General features: G+C 46.9%; 2 non-coding genes and 1 pseudogene across 2 annotated transcripts; all 3 read right to left on the bottom strand.

Moving 5' to 3' along the window:
* Positions 1-990: 990 nt before the first annotated feature.
* On the bottom strand, positions 991-4062 carry LOC149574645 (25S ribosomal RNA; annotated as a pseudogene).
* A 226-nt stretch (positions 4063-4288) lies between these two features.
* Positions 4289-4442, bottom strand: LOC149574644 (5.8S ribosomal RNA). Its single transcript, XR_016361290.1, has one exon. It is a non-coding gene; the product is annotated as a 5.8S ribosomal RNA (ribosomal RNA).
* Positions 4443-5149: 707 nt separating this feature from the next.
* On the bottom strand, positions 5150-6960 carry LOC149574643 (18S ribosomal RNA). Its single transcript, XR_016360701.1, has one exon. It is a non-coding gene; the product is annotated as an 18S ribosomal RNA (ribosomal RNA).
* Positions 6961-17862: the final 10902 nt, after the last annotated feature.

Raw genomic sequence — 17862 nt, 5'->3', positions numbered from 1 at the left:
TGATTACGAACCCGACCCACATAGAAATTGCACTTGGAAGACTTTTTTGCCCTCGAGGAAACTTTGGCACTTGAGAGATTTTTTTGCACTCGCAGAAATCACAAAACCCCGCCAGCCGAGAATTCGACACTTAGGAGATTTTTTTGCCTTTCCGAAAATCGCAAACCCCACCAGCTCAAAATTTAGGACTTGGGAGATTTTTTTCCCCCTTGTGGAAATTTTAAAGAACCCCACTCACCCGAAATTTGGCACTTGGGAGATTTTTCTGCCTTGGCAGAAATTTCTACAAAACCCCTCCGTCCCGCCCGGAATTTAGCACTCAGGATATTTTTCCGCCCTGGCAGAAATTGCAAACCCCACTTGCCCAGAATTTGGCACTTGGGAGATTTTTACACCCTCGCAAAAATTGCAAACCCCACCTACCTGAAATTTGGCACTTGGGAGATTTTTACGCCCTCGCAAAAATTGCAAACCCCACCCGCCCAGAATTTGGCACTTGGGAGGATTTTTTGCCCTCGCGGAAATTTTTACAAAACCCCACCTGCTCGGAATGTGGCACTTGGGAGATTTTTTGGCCCTGGCAGAAATTGCAAACCCCACCCGCTGGGAATTTGGCACTTGGGAGATTTCTTCGCCCTCGTAGAAATTTTTCCAAAACCCCACCTGTCGGGAATTTGGCACTTGGGAGATTTCTTTGCCCTCATAGAAATTTTCACAAAACCCCACCCGCTCGAAATTTGGCACCTGGGAGAGTTTTTCTGCCCTCGCAAAAATTGCAAACCCCACCCGCCGGGAATTTCGCACCTGAGTGATTGTCACGACCTCGCAAATTGCAAACCCCACCTGCTGGGAATTTTTCACCTGAGTGATTATTATGACCTCGTAAAGAAACCTTGCAAACCCCACCCACCCAAAATTTGGCACTTGGGAGATTTTCTCGCCCTTGTGCAAATTACAAACCCCACCCACCTCAGAGTCGAAAAAGGTTTTACGAATCAAGGCGACAAAGGGCTAAATCTTAGTGGATCATGGCAGCAAGGCCACTCTGCCACTTACAATACCCAGTTGCTTATTTAAGTCGTCTACAAAAGATTCTTCTCGTCGACCGCTTGAAATTAATATCCAAGGTTGCTCCAACGGGCTAATGCGCCGATCGGAGATGGCCAATGACATGATAGCTTCGCTCCACTGGCTTTTCAACCAAGTGTGATGACCAAATGTGTGAATCAACGGTTCCTCTCATACTAAGTTGAATTATTATTGTGGCACGGATCATCAGTAGGGTAAAACTAACTTGTCTCACGACGGTCTAAACCCAGCTCGCATTCCCTATTGGTGGGTGTACAATCCAACACTTGGTGAATTCTGCTTCACAATGATAGGAAGAGCTGACATCGAACGATCAAAAAGCAATGTCGCTATGAACGCTTGGCTACTACAAGCCAGTTATCCCTGTGGTAACTTTTCTGACACCTCTAGCTTCAAATTTTGAAAGTTTGAAGGATCGATAGGCCACGCTTTCACGATTTGTATTCGTACTGAAAATCAAAGTCAAATGAGCTTTTACCCTTTTGTTCCACATGAGATTTTTGTTCTCGTTGAGCTCATCTTAGGACACTTGTCTTATCTTTTAATAGATGTGCCGCCCCAGCCAAACTCCCCACTTGACAATGTCTTTCGCCCGGATCGGCATGCCTAGACGCATGTTAAGGCCAAAAATAGGGGCATTGCCCCATCTCTGCCTCACGTAATAAGTAAAATAACGTTAAAAGTAGTGGTATTTCACTTGTGCCCAAAAGCTCCCACTTATTCTACACCTCTCAAGTCATTTCCCAAAGTAAGACTAGAGTCAAGCTCAACAGGGTCTTCTTTCTCCGTTGATTCCACCAAGCCCGTTCCCTTGGCTGTGGTTTCGCTAGATAGTAGATAGGGACAGTGGGAATCTCGTTAATCCATTCATGCACGTCACTAATTAGATGTAGAGGCATTTGGCGTCCTGCGTCCATCGCCCGATCGGCATGCGACAGCTTGCCCTCACAGCGAGAGCAGCTCGGGCAGGCTGCCAACAGCCCATGAGTTTGGGGCACAGACCCCTAGGCCTAGCCTTTAGATCCAATCCTTTTCCTAAAGTTATGGATCCATTTTTCCAACTTCCCTTACCTACATTGTTCTATTGACCAGAGGTTGTTCACCTTGGAGACCTGATGCGATTATGAGTACGACCAGGCGTGAATGGTACTTGGTCCTCTAGATTTTCAAGGGTCGTCGAAGGAGCACCGAACACCGCGGGACATGCGGTGCTCTTCCAACCGCTGGACCCTATCTTTGGTTGAACCAATTTTAGGGTGGGCAGGCTGTTAAAATGAAAAGATAACTCTTCTCGGGGCCCCCGCCGATGTCTCTAGATTTCCTAACATTGCCGTCTGCTGCTATGTCTTGGTTCAGGAATATTAACTCGATTCCCTTTGGATGATAGCGCAAAGTGTACCCTTGAAACAGGGTTTCCCCATCTTGTAGGATTGACTAACCCATGTCCAAGTGCTATTCACATGGAACCTTTCCCCACTTCAGTCTTCAAAGTTCTCATTTGAATATTTGCTACTACCACCAAGATCTACACCGAGGGTCGGTCCACCCAGGCTCACACCCAAGGTTTTGCAACAACCCCCGTGTCCTCCTACTCATCAGAGCCTAGCACTTGCCTCAACGGCCAAGTATAGGTTGCGCACTTCAACGCCATCCATTTTTGGGGCTAGTTGATTCGGTAGGTGAGTTGTTACACACTCCTTAGTAGATTTTGACTTCCATGACCACTTTCCTACTGTCTTAATCAACCAACACCCTTTGTGGGATCTAGGTTAGTGCACAATTTGGCACCGTAACTCGACTTTTGGTTCATCCCACATCACCACTTTTGCCTACCAAAAATGGCCCACTTGGAGCTCGTGATTCTATGGTGCGGCTCAACAGAGCAGCTGCGCTAACTTACCTATTTAAAGTTTGAGAATAGGTCAAGGCCGTTATGCCCTCGATGCCTGTAATCATTTGCTTTACCTGATAAAAATCACATGTGAGCTCCACCTATCCTGAGGGAAACTTCGGAGGAAACCAGCTACTAGACGGTTCGATTAGTCTTTCGCCCCTATACCCAAGTCAGACGAACGATTTGCACGTCAGTATCACTGCGGGCCTCCACCAGAGTTTCCTTTGGCTTTTCCCTACTCAGGCCTAGTTCACCATCTTTTAGGTCCCAATAGGTGTGCTTGCACTCGAACCCTTCACAGAAGATCAGGGTCGGTCGGCGGTGCACCCCCCGAGAGGGGATCTCACTAGTCAGCTTCCTTGCACCTCACAGGTTTTCCCAACCTGCCAACTCGCACACATGTTAGACTCCTTGGTCTGTGTTTCAAGATGGGTCGAATGGAAAGCTCGCTGGCTAGCACCACGAGTGCACAGGTGCCCGAGAGCCCACCATAAAGGTGCGCGCTTCACTCCTTGACCATCTTGATGGAAGTATTTGTGCAACCAGAAGGTCACGCTTGTGTCACCACGACAGCCCGTGCTGGCACATCCCCCAAACTGAGCGGCAGACTAGCTCACACCATTCTGCATCCGACCGGGGCACATTGCCGGCCTCCATCTGCTTCCCTCTTGGCAATTTCAAGCACTCTTTAACTCTCTTTTCAAAGTCCTTTTCATCTTTCCCTCACGATACTTGTTCGCTATCGGTCTCTCGCTCGTATTTAGCCTTGGATGGAATTTACCACCCGATTAGGGCTGCATTCCCAAACAACCCGACTTGCCGATAGTGCCTTGTGGTGCGACAGGGTCCAGGCTTGATGGGGCTCTCACCCTCTCCGACACGCCCTTCTAGGGGACTTGGGCCTGGTTCATCACTAAGGACACTTCTACAAACTACAATTCGACAGGCGCGACTATTGATTTTCATGCTGGGCTCTTCCCAGTTCGCTTGCTGTTACTAGGGGAATCCTGGTAAGTTTCTTTTCGTCTACTTATTGATATGCTTAAACTCAGCGGGTATTTACGCTTGACTTGGGGATGCGATAGAGATGCAGCAATGCCCGCACTGCGGTGGGCCACTGAGCCCAGAATAAAGTTACTCGCGAGGAATCATTCGATCAATGCAAACCAACGTCGGCCTTTGCAAGCCACCACTTATCGCGAAGGATTGACAGACCTCGTGTGCTCATTTTAGCTAACTGCATGCCACTTGCAGACATGGATGACCATCTCCGCTCCTCGCTGGGGAGGGTAAAATTTTGTAATGCAATGCCCAAGCAGACGTGCCCTTAACCGAGGCCTCCTGCGCAACTTGCATTCAAAGACTTGATGATTCATGAGATTCTGCAATTCACACTAAGTATTGCATTTTGCTACATTCTTCATCATGGCCAGAGCCAAGATATCCATTGCTGAGAGTCGTGATTTTGTTATGTTTTTGTCTTTCGGCGACCCAAGCGTGCAAGGCACTAGCTCGCGCTTCATTCTTTGGATTTCTAAGGTGCGCAATGCACCTGTGTGTTGGGTGTTGACACATCTCGAACCCTGAGCACCCCCCATGGTTGCGGCAAGGAACGTTGTGGTGTGTCCCTACCCCATCACCTCGCAAAGGTGGGAGTCGATGCATGGGAGAGCCGTGTCAGCAGACGGGGCCCCTGCCCTACAAATCATGCGAGTGCACCCATCCTAAACATAGAATGCTCCAAGTGATGAGTCAACACACTTGGGCAAGGCAAAGGGGGGTTGCAGCAGTCCTGACTTGCCACCGTCGAAATGACAGATCCCTGGCACAGCACCGCACACGCGATCGGACCATGAAATCTCAATGGGGGACGAGGCCCAAACCCCCTCTGAACTACAACTGAGCAGAGACCTATCACTCTGATGCGAACGTCGTTCGAAGGCATCGATCCTAATCAAGATTGCATCTGAGTCTCTTCTTTGCCCCGCGGGGAATCCACTCTTTCGAACACGGCATTCAATGTGACCCTCGACCTCGACGGTGTTGGACCCGTAGCTTGGCCATCTAGCACATCGCTGTAGGGCCAAGTGTCTGCACGTCACCAAGATTTCGGGGGCGGGGAGGAGGCCAACTCCATCCCCTAAATGATTCAGGGTCTCGAATCGATAATGATCCTACCGCAGGTTCACCTACAGAAACCTTGTTACAACTTCTTCTTCCTCTAAATGATAAGGTTCAATGAACTTCTCGCGATGTTGCCGACAGGAACCGCCATCATCGTCATGATCCGAACACTTCACTGGATCATTCAATCGGTAGGAGTGATGGGTGGTGTGTACAAAGGGTAAGGACATAGTCAATGCGAGCTGATGACTCGTGCTTACTAGGAATTCCTCGTTGAAGATCAATAATTGCAATGGTCTATCCCCATCACGATGCAATTTGGCAAGATTTCCCAAACCTTTTAGGCCAGGGAGAGAAACTCATTGGTTGCATTAATGTAGCGCGCGTGCAGCCCAAAACATCTAAGGGCATCATAGACCTGTTATTGCCTCAAACTTCCATGGCCTAAGAGGCCATAGTCTCTCTAAGAAGCTGGCCACGAAGGGGAACCTCCGCATAGCTAGTTAGTAGGCTGAGGTCTCATTCGTTAACAAAATTAACTAGACAAATCGCTCCACCAACTAAGAACGGCCATGCACCACCACCCATAGAATCAAGAAAGAGCTCTCAATCTGTCAATCCTTACTATGTCTGGACCTGGTAAGTTTCCTCATGTTGAGTCAAATTAAGCCGCAGGCTCCACTCCTGGTGGTGCCCTTCCATCAATTCCTTTAAGTTTCAGCCTTGCGACCATACTCCTCCTAAAACCCAAACACTCTGATTTCTCAAAAGGTGTTGGCAGAGTCCTTAGAGCAACATCCGCCGATCCCTGGTCAGCATCGTTTATGGTTGAGACTAGGACAGTATCTGATCGTCTTCTAACCCCCAACTTTTGTTCTTGATTAATGAAAACATCCTTGGAAAATGCTTTTGCAGTGGTTTGTCTTCCATAAATCCAAGAATTTCACCTCTGACAATGAAATATGAATGCCCCCAACAGTCGTTATTAATCATTACTCTGGTCCTGAAGGCCAACGGAATAGGACCAAACTCCTATCGTGTTATTCCATTCTAATGTATTCAGAGCGTAGGCTTGCTTTGAGCACTCTAATTTTTTCAAAGTAACAGCACTAGAACCATGACCCAGCCAATTAAGGCCAGGAACATGCCGCCGAGAGAAGGGACGTGAGGGCCAGTGCACACCCAAAAGGCGAACCGACTGGGACGACCCAAGGTCCAACTACGAGCTTTTTAACTACAAAAACTTAAATATATTCTATTGGAGCTGGAATTACCATGGCTGCTAGCACCAGACTTGCCCTCCAGTGGATCCTTGTTAAGGGATTTAGATTGTACTCATTCTAATTACCAGACTTGATGAGCCCAATATTGTTATTTATTGTCACTACCTCCCCGTGTTAGGGTTGGGTAATTTATGCACTTGCTGCCTTCCTTGGATGTGGTAGCCATTTCACAGGCTCTATCTCCAGAATCGAACCCTAATTCTCTGTCACCCATCACCACCATGGTAGGCCTTTATCCTACCATCGAAAGTTGATAGGGTAGAAATTTGAATGAAGCGTCGCCAGCACAAAGGCCGTGCGATCCGTCGATTTATCATGAATCACCGGAATAGCAGGCAAGCCCGCGGCGACCTTTTATCTAAAAAATGCATCCCTTTTGAGAGTTGACATTTGGTGCATGTATTAGCTCTAGAATTACTACGGTTATCTGAGTAGCAAAGTACCATCAAAGAAACTATAACTGATTTAATGAGCCATCCGCAGTTTCACAGTCTGAAATAGTTCATACTTAGACATGCATGGCTTAATCTTTGAGACAAGCATATGACTACTGGCAGGATCGACCAGGTAGCTTCTAACAATGAGGGGACCCCCAAGACCTACTACAGCCAAGGGATTCCCACTGCAATGGGAAACCAAAATTTGCATTCGCTCTGTCATGCATCCGAACACAATCTGCCGCACAAGCAACAAGAATGACATTCACATCACATGCAGGACTCGCAACGCTCAAAGATTTTGCACAAGAGGAAAGTGTCCCATCATTGACCGAAGAGGGCCAAATAGGGAGCCTTGGTTCATAGGCACTTGGGAAGAACGTCCCATATGGAACCCTTTACCCTCGAACTCGCTATCGCCACTACTTGGAAAGTAGCCTCGATCTGTATGAGATGCACCGTGCATGTAGCCACCTCAATTGTAAGGCCACTCAAAGACATCCATTTCCCAGGCATATGCCTCCTACATGCCTATTGAGGTGCACCCGCACAAACAAAATCCTTCTCGATCACAACAAACATTTTCCCATGATGAAGAGCTAGTTGTCGAATTGCCAACGGAGACCATCATGCTGAAGGGTGAAGGGTCGTGTGAGTTGAAAACATGGCTGGTTATGCGATTGGTGGGGGCATCACTGTGCACGCGACCACCTCAATTATAAGGCCACTCAAGGGAATTGTCTATAACACCCCCTCCACACATTTATAGGTGATGAGAGCCCGCCCACATACATAGACATGTCTAACCTCTGGAAAATATCTCCTTTCCCAGCACAGCCTCGCTAATTGTTCCCCGTGACACGTGATCTGCCAGCGCAGGTACAGAAAAGTTCCTACGGGTGAACACTCACACTAGTATTGTTGGAAAAGCTTCAATCTCATGCACATGCACATACCGAAGAACTGCACCGCGAGGGAACCACTCGTGAGCACCCACCTCTCGACAAAAAGCATTCATGTGATTTCTTCCCCTAGACAGACACGTTGTGCCTGCACTTGTCGGAGCATTGCAAAGACGAGCACTCTAGTTCGCACGAGCCTAAGAATAACATCTCATATGAAAAGCGTTCCCCCAAAATGCTCGAATCACAAATGCTCGCAGCAGAGTCGTAATCCAAAGATGTACACCATGCACGCGACCAAGTAAGGACACTCAGAGACATCCATTTCCCAGGCATATGCCCCCTACACACTTTTTGGTGCACCTCGTACAAATGGCCATACTTTGACAAGCCCTCCTAGAATTTTGCATCTGAAGAGAGATGAAACACCTTGGGCTTTTTGTCCACACAATGTGAACACCAAATGCTCTCTTTAGGGGGAAGCTGAAGAAGAGTATCTCCCATAAAACCCATGAGCCGCAGCTGTTCGGATCGCATGGGCAGGACAGGGCATGGAGAGTTTCCACATCCAAACAAAAATTATTGGTAATACTCTACGCTTCTACTGGCCTAGACCACAAAAGCTGTCACAATAGTGCCATGCATTTCTATAGGATGAGACAGTGAAGAGGCAAGCACGCACTCAAAATGCACTAGCAAATAAATTATGCGGCAACCAAACCTTTCGCCGGCCCCCCTCTCAATCCCAAGGCTCTACCAATCGGCAAAAAATTAGGGTGGAGAGTGGACCCTTGAGGAAATTAGGGATGTCGAGCAATGCACCCGTGCAACCATCTCTTTCCTTCTTCTCGTCCGGGAAGGATAAAAATGCAATGATAGAACGTGCCAAGAGACAGAGCCCTTGGCTAAAAGATACAACTCCATACACTCTGCAACAACTACATCTTAGAATTGAACACCAAATGTGCAGTGTGTTGCAAGCCATGTAGACACCTACATATGGGGTATCCAACAAAATAAAGGGACAAGTACTTCCCACTAGCTCCGCCATTGCGATTACCGAATGGGATATACTCATCGCCACAGATTCTAATGACCATTATTACCATCTCAGAATAGATACAAGCACATCAAGCTTCATCCGATCAACTTGATGAATTTCACCTTAAAGGGGCCCAATCCAAAAGTTTCAGAGGTCATCTCCTGGAACTGTCAAGAACAAGGCCTATCTTACATGCAAACTCTTCTACTGCTCAAACATAGGTTGCAATTAAAGAGAAATTGCAAGGCCGTCACAATGGCCTGAGGCCAATGCTCTGACTAAGTCAATTTTCTCTTGCAATCACCATGTCATTGTTCATAGAGAGATCTCCCCATTCACTTGTGATGATGCACAATCCAAGTGCTAGACACGAGCTCACCCTTGAAAGACCACTTTCAAAGACATCCTGATGACACATTGGGACGACAGCCACTGTCGAACCATTCCCAATGTTGTACTGATCAAATTGCACAGAGGTGACCTTAAGGAGCTCCCACATAGAAATCTGAATGTGCTTTCATACCAATCTCTCACAAAAACCAATGTTAGCTATGAAAAAATTTAGAATCCAGGGCTCATATCCATCGATATCGTCGGCACTAGGTCTATATTGAAAGGCCATGGAGAGGTTCTAATAAGAGAAGCTCCCCTGCTCACTTGCATAAACATCCCAAATGCTAGACACAAGCTCCCTCCCTTAGCATTACTCTCGAGATCATCGCAATGGAACATTGGAATGACAACCGCTGTCGAACAACTCTCAAATTTGTGCCGATGGAGTGAGAAAGAAGAGCAACTTTGGAGAGCTGCGCATAGCAAATGGGCTGCTACTTCGTTCCGCTCTTATATATAGATCCGATGTTGTTGATTTCATTTGGAATTTGAGGCTGCATTCATCCTTGCTCACACAAGAAATGGCTCTTCTCATCAAATGGCCATGGTGAGCTTCTGATAAAAAGGCTCCCTTGTCACTCTTGATGCACAGCCCAACTACTAAGCGATGGCTTGCCCTTCAAATCGCTGCCCAGGCAACCACCACAATGACGCCATTGGAACGACAACCACTACCGAGCCATTCCAAAAATTTTGCACAAAATAAGTTGTTGCAAAGAGAATGACTCTGGGGAGAGAGCCCTCGCATAGCAAAATAGGGATGGCTACATGACCCTTCCAATAGAAACGGTGCTGGTACCAATATTCAAAATCTGAATCACGTGTCTTTCTCAAACACCAGCAGCTATTCTATTAGGGAGGGTCACCGAGAGATTTTGTTATCCAAGCTCCCATTGTAGCCGCGATGGGCACAAAAAAATTTGCTAGAGCGCCAAACACCCACCTCATGGCTAGACAAGGGCTTGCCATTAGACCAACTTCAAAATTGCTGAACAGACGCGCTGTAGACTGGCAACCACTACCAAGTCTCTTCCGTAATTGCATCGGTCGAGTGATCGAAGAAGGCGATCTAAGAGACAATCCAAGGGTAGGCATTCATTGGGGGATTCGTGCTGATAGAAATAATTTATGAAAAACCCGAGCAACACTGGACGAAGGTGCTAGATGATGGCTCCCATTTTAGATCAGGTTTTAAAATCAGCGAGTAGACACGGTGAGGGCTGGCAACCACTACCAAAAACTTTTTTTGAAATTGTGCTAGCTGAGTGACAAGAAAAAATGATCTAAAGGAGAGTCGAGGAATAGCACCTCGAGGGTGGACTTCATGCCCCTCTAAATGATTCAACATTGGCGTCCACCATTTCAAAATTTGATGTATCCATCTGCCCTAACACCGACGTTGAATCAATGAGAGGGGCATGGGAGAGGCTCACAGCAACCACCTCTCCCATTGTAGCCACAATAGGCATACAAAAAATTGTCAGAGTGCCAAGTACCCACCTCATGGCTAGACAAGGGCTTGCCATTAGATCAACTGCAAAATTGCTGAACAGTCACACTATAGAATGGCAACCACTGCCAAGTCTCTTCCGTAATTGCATCTGTTGAGTGATCGAAGAAGGTGATCTAAGAGAGAGTCCAAGAGTAGGAATTTGTTGGGGGATTCACACCGATGGCAAAAATTTATGCAATACCCGAGCAACACCAGACGGAGGTGCTAGACGAGGGCTCACATTTTAGATCAAGTTTTAAAATCACCAAGTAGACGTGGTGAGGGCTGGCAACCACTACCAAACCTTTTTCCAAAATTGTGCCAGCTGAGTAACAAGAAAACATGATCTAAAGGAGAGTCCAGGAACAACACCTCGACGGTGGCCTTCATGCCCCTCTAATTGATCCAACGTCGGCGTCCACCATTTCAAAATTTGACATATCCATCCACCTTGACACTGGCATTGAATCAATGAGAGGGGCATGGGAGAGGCTTTTGGCAACCACCTCTCCCATTGTAGCCGTGATAGGCACTAAAAAAATTGCTAGAGCACCCAGCACCCACCTCATGGCTACATAAGGGCTTGTCGTTAGATCAACTTCGAAATTGCTGAACAGACGTGCTGTAGAATGGCAACTACTGCCAAGTCTCTTCCATATTTGTGTTGGTCAAGTGATTGAAGAAGGTGATCTAAGAGATAGTTCAAGGCTATGCATTCATTGGTGGATTCATGCCGATAGCATAAAATTATGCGATACCTGAGCAACACCAGACGGACGTGCTAGACGAGGGCTCCCATTTTAGATCAAGTTTTAAAATCACCAAGTAGACACGGTGAGGGCTGGCAACCGCAGCCAAACCATTTTCCAAAATTTTCCAACTAAGTTACAAGAAAATGTGATCTAAAGGAGAGTCGAGGAATAGCACCTCGAGGGTGTGCTTCATGCCCCTCTAATTGATTCAACGTCAGCATCCACCATTACAAAATTTGACATATCCATCCGCCTTGACACCAGAATTTAATCAATGAGGGGGGCACGGGAGAGGCTCGTGGCAACCACCTCTCCAATTGTAGCCGCGATAGGCACACAAAAAATTTCCAGAGTGCCGAGCACCCACCTCATGGCTAGACAAGGGCTCACCATTAGATCAACAGCAAAATTGCTAAATAGTCGCACTGTAGAATGGCAACTGCTGCCAAGTCTCTTTCGTAATTGCGTTGGTTGAGTGATCTAAGAGAGATTACAAGGGTAGGCATTCGTTGGGGGATTCACGCCGGTGGAAAAAATTTATGCAATACCTGAGCCACATTGGACAGAGGTGCTAGACGTGGCCTCCCATTTTAGATCAAGTTTTAAAAACACCGAGTAGATGCGGTGAGGGCTGGCAACCACTGCCAAACCTTTTTTCAAAATTGTGTTGGCTGAGTGACAAGAAAACATGATCTAAAGGAGAGTCCAGGAATAGCACCTTGAGGGTGGGCTTCATGCCCCTCTAATTGATTCAATGTCGGCTCCCACCGTTTCAAAATCTGACATATCCATCCACCCTGACACCGGCGTTGAATCAATGAGGGGGGCATGGGAGAGGCTCATGGCAACAACCTCTCCCATTGTAGTCATGATAGGCACACAAAAAAATTCTAGAGCGCCAAGCACCCACCTGATGGCTAGACAAGGGCTTGCCATTAGATAAACCTTGAAATCGCGGAACAGATGCGCTGTAGAATGGTAACTGCTGCCAAGTCTCTTCCGTAATTCTGTCAGTCGAGTGATGAAAGAAGGTGATCTAAGAGAGGGTCCAAGGGTAGGAATTCATTTGGGGTTTCATGCCGATAGAAAAAATTTATGCAACACCCGAGCAACACCAGACGGAGGTGCTAGACGAGGGCTCCCATTTTAGATCAAGTTTTAAAATCACCAAGTAGACGCGGTGAGGGCTGGCAACCGCTGCCAAACCTTTTTCCAAAATTATGCCAGCTGAGTGACAAGAAAACATGATCTAAAGGAGAGTCCAGGAATAGCGCCTAAACGGTGGGCTTCATGCCCCTCTAATTGATTCAACGTCGGCGTCCACCATTTCAAAATCTAACATATCCATCCGCCTTGACACCAGCATTGAATCAATGAGGGGGGCACATGAGAGGCTTGCGGCAATGACCTCTACCATTTTAGCTATGATAGGTACACAAATTTTTTTTCTAGAGCTCCCACCACCAACCTCATGGCTAGACAAGGGCACGCCATTAGATCAACTTCAGAATCGCTGAACAGATGCACTGTAGAATGGCAGCCACTGCCAAGTCTCTTTCGTAATTGTGTCAATCAAGTGATCGAAGAAGATGATCTAAGAGAGAGTCCAAGGGTAGGCATTCATTGGGAGATTCATGACGATAGCAAAAAATTAAGCAATACTTGAGCAACACCAGACAGAGGTGGTAGACGAGGGCTCCCGTCTTAGATCAAGTTTTAAAATTCACCAAGTAGACACGGTGAGGGCTGGCAACTGCTGCCAAACCTTTTTCTGAAATTGCACCAGCTGAGTGTAAAGAATACATGATCTAAAGGAGAGTCCAGGAATAACACCTCGAGTGTGGGCTTCATGCCCCTCTAATTGATTCAACGCCGGTGTCCACCGTTTGAAAATCTGACATATCCATCCACCTTGACATCGGCATTGAATCAATGAGAGGTGCACGGGAGAGGCTCATGGTAACCACCTCTCCCATTATAGTTGCAATAGGCACACAAAAAATAGCTAGAGTGCAAAGCACCCACCTCATGGCTAGACAAGGACTCGCCGTTAGATCAACTTCGAAATCGCTGAACAAACGTGCTTTAGAATGGCAACCGCTGCCAAGTCTCTTCCGTAATTGCATCGGTCAAGAGATCGAGGAAGGTGATCTAAGAGAGAGTCCAAGAGTAAGCATTTGTTGGGGGATTCATGATGATAGAAAAAATTTATGCAATACCCGAGCAACACCAGACAGAGGTGCTAGACGAGGGCTCCCATTTTAGATCAAGTTTTAAAATCACCAAGTAGATGCGGTGAGGGCTGGCAATCGCTGCCAAACCATTTTTTGAAATTGCGCCAGATGAGTGACAAGAAAATATGATCTAAAGGAGAGTCCAAGAATAACACCTCGAGGGTGGGCTTCATGCCCCTCTAATTGATTCAACATTAACATCCACCATTTCAAAATCCAACATATCCATCCGCCTTGACACTAGCGTTGAATTAATGAGCGGGGCACAGGAGAGGCTCGCGGCAATGACCTCTCCCATTGTAGCCATGATTGGCACACAAAAAATTTTGCTAGAGCGCCCACCACCCACCTCATGGCTAGACAAGGGCTCGCCATTAGATCAACTTCGGAATCGCTGAACAGATGCGCTGTAGAATGGAAACCGATGCCAAGTCTCTTCCGTAATTGCATCGGTCAAGTGATCCAAGAAGGTGATCTAAGAGAGAGTCCAAGGGTAGGCATTCGTTGGGAGATTCGCACCGATAGAAAAAAATTAAGCAATACTCGAGCAACACCAGACGGAGGTGCTAGACGAGGGCTCCCGTCTTAGATCAAGTTTTAAAATTCACCAAGTAGACGCGGTGAGGGCTGGCAACTGCTGCCAAACCTTTTTCTGAATTTTATGCTAGCTGAGTGTCAAGAAAACATGATCTAAAGGAGAGTCGAGGAATAGCACCTTGAGGGTGGGCTTCATGCCCCTTTAATTGATTCAACGTCAGCGTCCATCGTTTCAAAATCTGACATATCCATCTGCCTTGACATGGGCATTGAATCAATGAGAGGGGCATGGGAGAGGCTCGCGGCAACCACCTCTCTCATTCTAGCCACAATAGCCACACAAAAAATTGCTAGAGCGCCAAGCACCCACCTCATGGCTAGACAAGGGCTCACCATTAGATCAATGAGAAGGGCATGGGAGAGGCTTGCGACAACCACCTCTCCTATATAAGCTATTAGTGCGAGGCTCACTCTGCATTTGAAATCGGCGAACACACCGACAACAGCCTTAAAAATCCAAATCGTCAAAAATTTTGACCAAACAGCCATCCACGACCCAATTTTTTATGAGGTCAGCAGAGGAGCAAAAGATTTTCATCGGTTAGGAGATGTGATTTAATGGAGCCGAGGGACTGAAATGGTCATCGAGGTCATCTGATCAACTAGATGAATTTCACCTTGAAGGGGCCCAATCCAAAAGTTTCGGAGGTCATCTCCTGGAACAGTCAAGAACAAGGCCAATCTTACATGCAAACTCTGCTACTGCGCAAACATAGGTTTCAATTAAAGAGAAATTGCAAGGCCATCACAATGGCCCGAGGCCAATGCTCTGAGTAAGTCAATTTTCTCTTGCAATCACCATGCCGCCGTTTGCAAAGAGATCTCCCCATTCACTTGTGACGCGACGCACAATCCAAGTGCTAGACGCAAGCTCACCCTTGAAAGACCACTTTCCAAGATGTCCCCTGATGACACATTGGAACGACGACCACTGTCGAACCATACCCAATGTTGTGCCAATCGAGTTGGCACAGAGGCAAACTTAGGGAGCTCCCACATAGCAATCGAGATGTGCTTTCGTACCCATCTCTCACAAAAACCAATGTTAGCTGTGAACAAATTTAGAATCCAAGGGCTCATATCCATTGATATCGTCAGCACTGGGTCTATATACAAAGGCTATGGAGAGGTTTCGATAAGAAAAGCTCCCCTGTGCTCGCTCACACAAACATCCCAAATTCTAGACACAAGCTCCCACCCTTAGCATCACTCTCTAGATCACCGCAATGACACATTGGAATGACAACCACTGTCGAACAACTCTCAAAATTGTGGCAATGGAGTGAGAAAGAAGAGCAACTTTGGGGAGCCGCGCATAGCAAACGAGCTGCTGCTGCCTCATTCTACTCTTATATAGATCCGACGTCGTTGATTTTGTTTGGAATTTGAGGCTGCATTCATCCTTGCTCACACAAGCAATGGCTCTTCTAATCGAATGGCCACGGGGAGCTTCCGATAACAAAGGCTCCCTTGTCACTCGTGATGCATAGCCCAACTGCTAAATGATGGCTCGCCCTTCAAATCAAGGCCCCAGCAACCACCACAATGGCACCATTGGAACAACAACCATTGCTGAACCATTTCAAAAATTTTGTGCCAAAGAAATTGTTGCAGAGAGAACGACTCTGGGGAGAGACCCCTTGCATAGAAAAATTGGTATGGCTTCAAGACCATCCTAATAGAAATGATGCTGGTGCCAATATTCCAAATCCGAATAATGTGTCTTTCTCCAACACCAACACTGATTCTATTGGGGAGGTTCACCGAGAGCTTTTGTTATCAAAGCTCCCATTGTAGCCGCGATAAGCACACAAAAAATTGCTAGAGCGCTAGGCACCCAGCTCATGGCTAGACAAGGGCTCGCCATTAGATCAACTTTGAAATCGCTGAACAAACGCGCTGTGGAATGGCAACCGCTGCCAAGTCTCTTCCGTAATTGTGTCGATTGAGTGATCGAAGAATGTGATCTAAGAGAGAGTCAAAGGCTAGGGATTCATTGGGGGATTCGTGCTGATACCAAAAATTTATGCAATACCCGAGCAACACCAGACGGAGGTGCTAGACGAGGGCTCCCGTTTTAGATCAGGTTTCAAAATCACCAAGTAGACGCAGTGAGGGCTGGCAACCACTGCCAAACCTTTTTCCAAAATTGTGCCAGTTGAGTGACAAGAAAACATGATCTAAAGGAGAGTCCAGGAATAACACCTCGAGGGTGGGCTTCATGCCCCTCTAATTGATTCAAACATTAGCGTCCACCGTTTCAAAATCCAACATATCCATCTGCCCTGACACTAGTGTTGAATCGATGAGAGGAGCATGGGAGAGGCTCGCGACAACTACCTCTCCCATTGTAGCCGTGACAGGCACAAAAAAAATTGCTAGAGCGCCAAGCACCCACCTCATGGCTAGACAATGGCTCGCCGTTAGATCAACTTCAAAATCGCTTAACAGACGCGTTGTAGAATGGAAATCGCTGCCAAGTCTCTTCCATAATTGTGTCAGTCAAGAGATCAAGGAAGGTGATCTAAGAGAGAGTCCAAGGGTAGGCATTCGTTGGGGGATTCTCATTGATAGCAAAAATTTATGCAATACTCGAGGAACATCGGACGGAGGTGCTAGATGAGGGCTCCCATTTTAGATCAAGTTTTAAAATCACCAAGTAGACGCGGTGAGGGCTGGCGACCATTGCCAAACCTTTTTTCGAATTTGTACCAGCTAAGTGACAAGAAAACATGATCTAAAGGAGAGTCAAGGAATAGCACCTCGAGGGTGGGCTTCATGCCCCTCTAATTGATTCAACGTCAGCGTCAACCGTTTCAAAATCTGACATATCCATCCGACTTGACACCGACATTGAATCAATGAGAGGGGCAGTGGAGAGGCTCACGGAAACTAGCTCTCCTATATGAGCTATTAGTGTGAGGCTTGATCTACATTAGAAATCGGTGAACACACCGACAACAGCTTTAAAAATCCAAATTGTCAAAAATTCTGACCAAACAGCCATCCACGACCCAATTTTTTATGAGGTCAGTAGGAAGCAAAAGATTGTCATCAGTTAGGAGATGTGAGTTCATGGAGCCGAGGGATTGAAATGGTCATCGAGCTCATCCGATCAACTGGATGAATTTCACCTTGAAGGGGCCCAATCCAAAAGTTCTGAAGGTCATCTCCTAGAATAGTCAAGAACAAGGCCAATCTTACATGAAAACTCTGCTACTGCGCAAACATAGGTTGCAATTAAAGAGAAATTGCAAGGCTGTCATAATGGCCCGAGGCCAATGCGCTGACTAAGTCAATTTTCTCTTGCAATCACCATGCTGCCATTCACAGAGAGATCTCCCCATTCACTTGTGACATGACACACAATCCAAGTGCTAGACGCAAGCTTGCCCTTGAAAGACCACTTTCCAAGACATCCCCTGATGACACATTGGAATGATGACCATTGTCAAACCATTCCCAATGTTGTGCCGATTGAGTTGGCACAAGGGCGACCTTAGGGAGCTCTCGCGTAGCAATCGGGATGTGCTTTTGTACCCATCTCTCACAAAAACCAATGTTAGCTGTGAAAAAATTTAGAATCCAAGGGCTTGTATCCATCAATATCGTCGGCAAAGGCC

Source organism: Cupressus sempervirens, chromosome 2 (genome assembly GCF_028749045.1).
Source record: "Cupressus sempervirens isolate cs-2001-9-10 chromosome 2, ASM2874904v1, whole genome shotgun sequence".
NCBI classification, from domain to species: domain Eukaryota; kingdom Viridiplantae; phylum Streptophyta; class Pinopsida; order Cupressales; family Cupressaceae; genus Cupressus; species Cupressus sempervirens.
The sequence above is the reverse complement of the archived record's forward strand: the minus strand, read 5'-3'. Positions and strand labels throughout refer to the sequence as shown.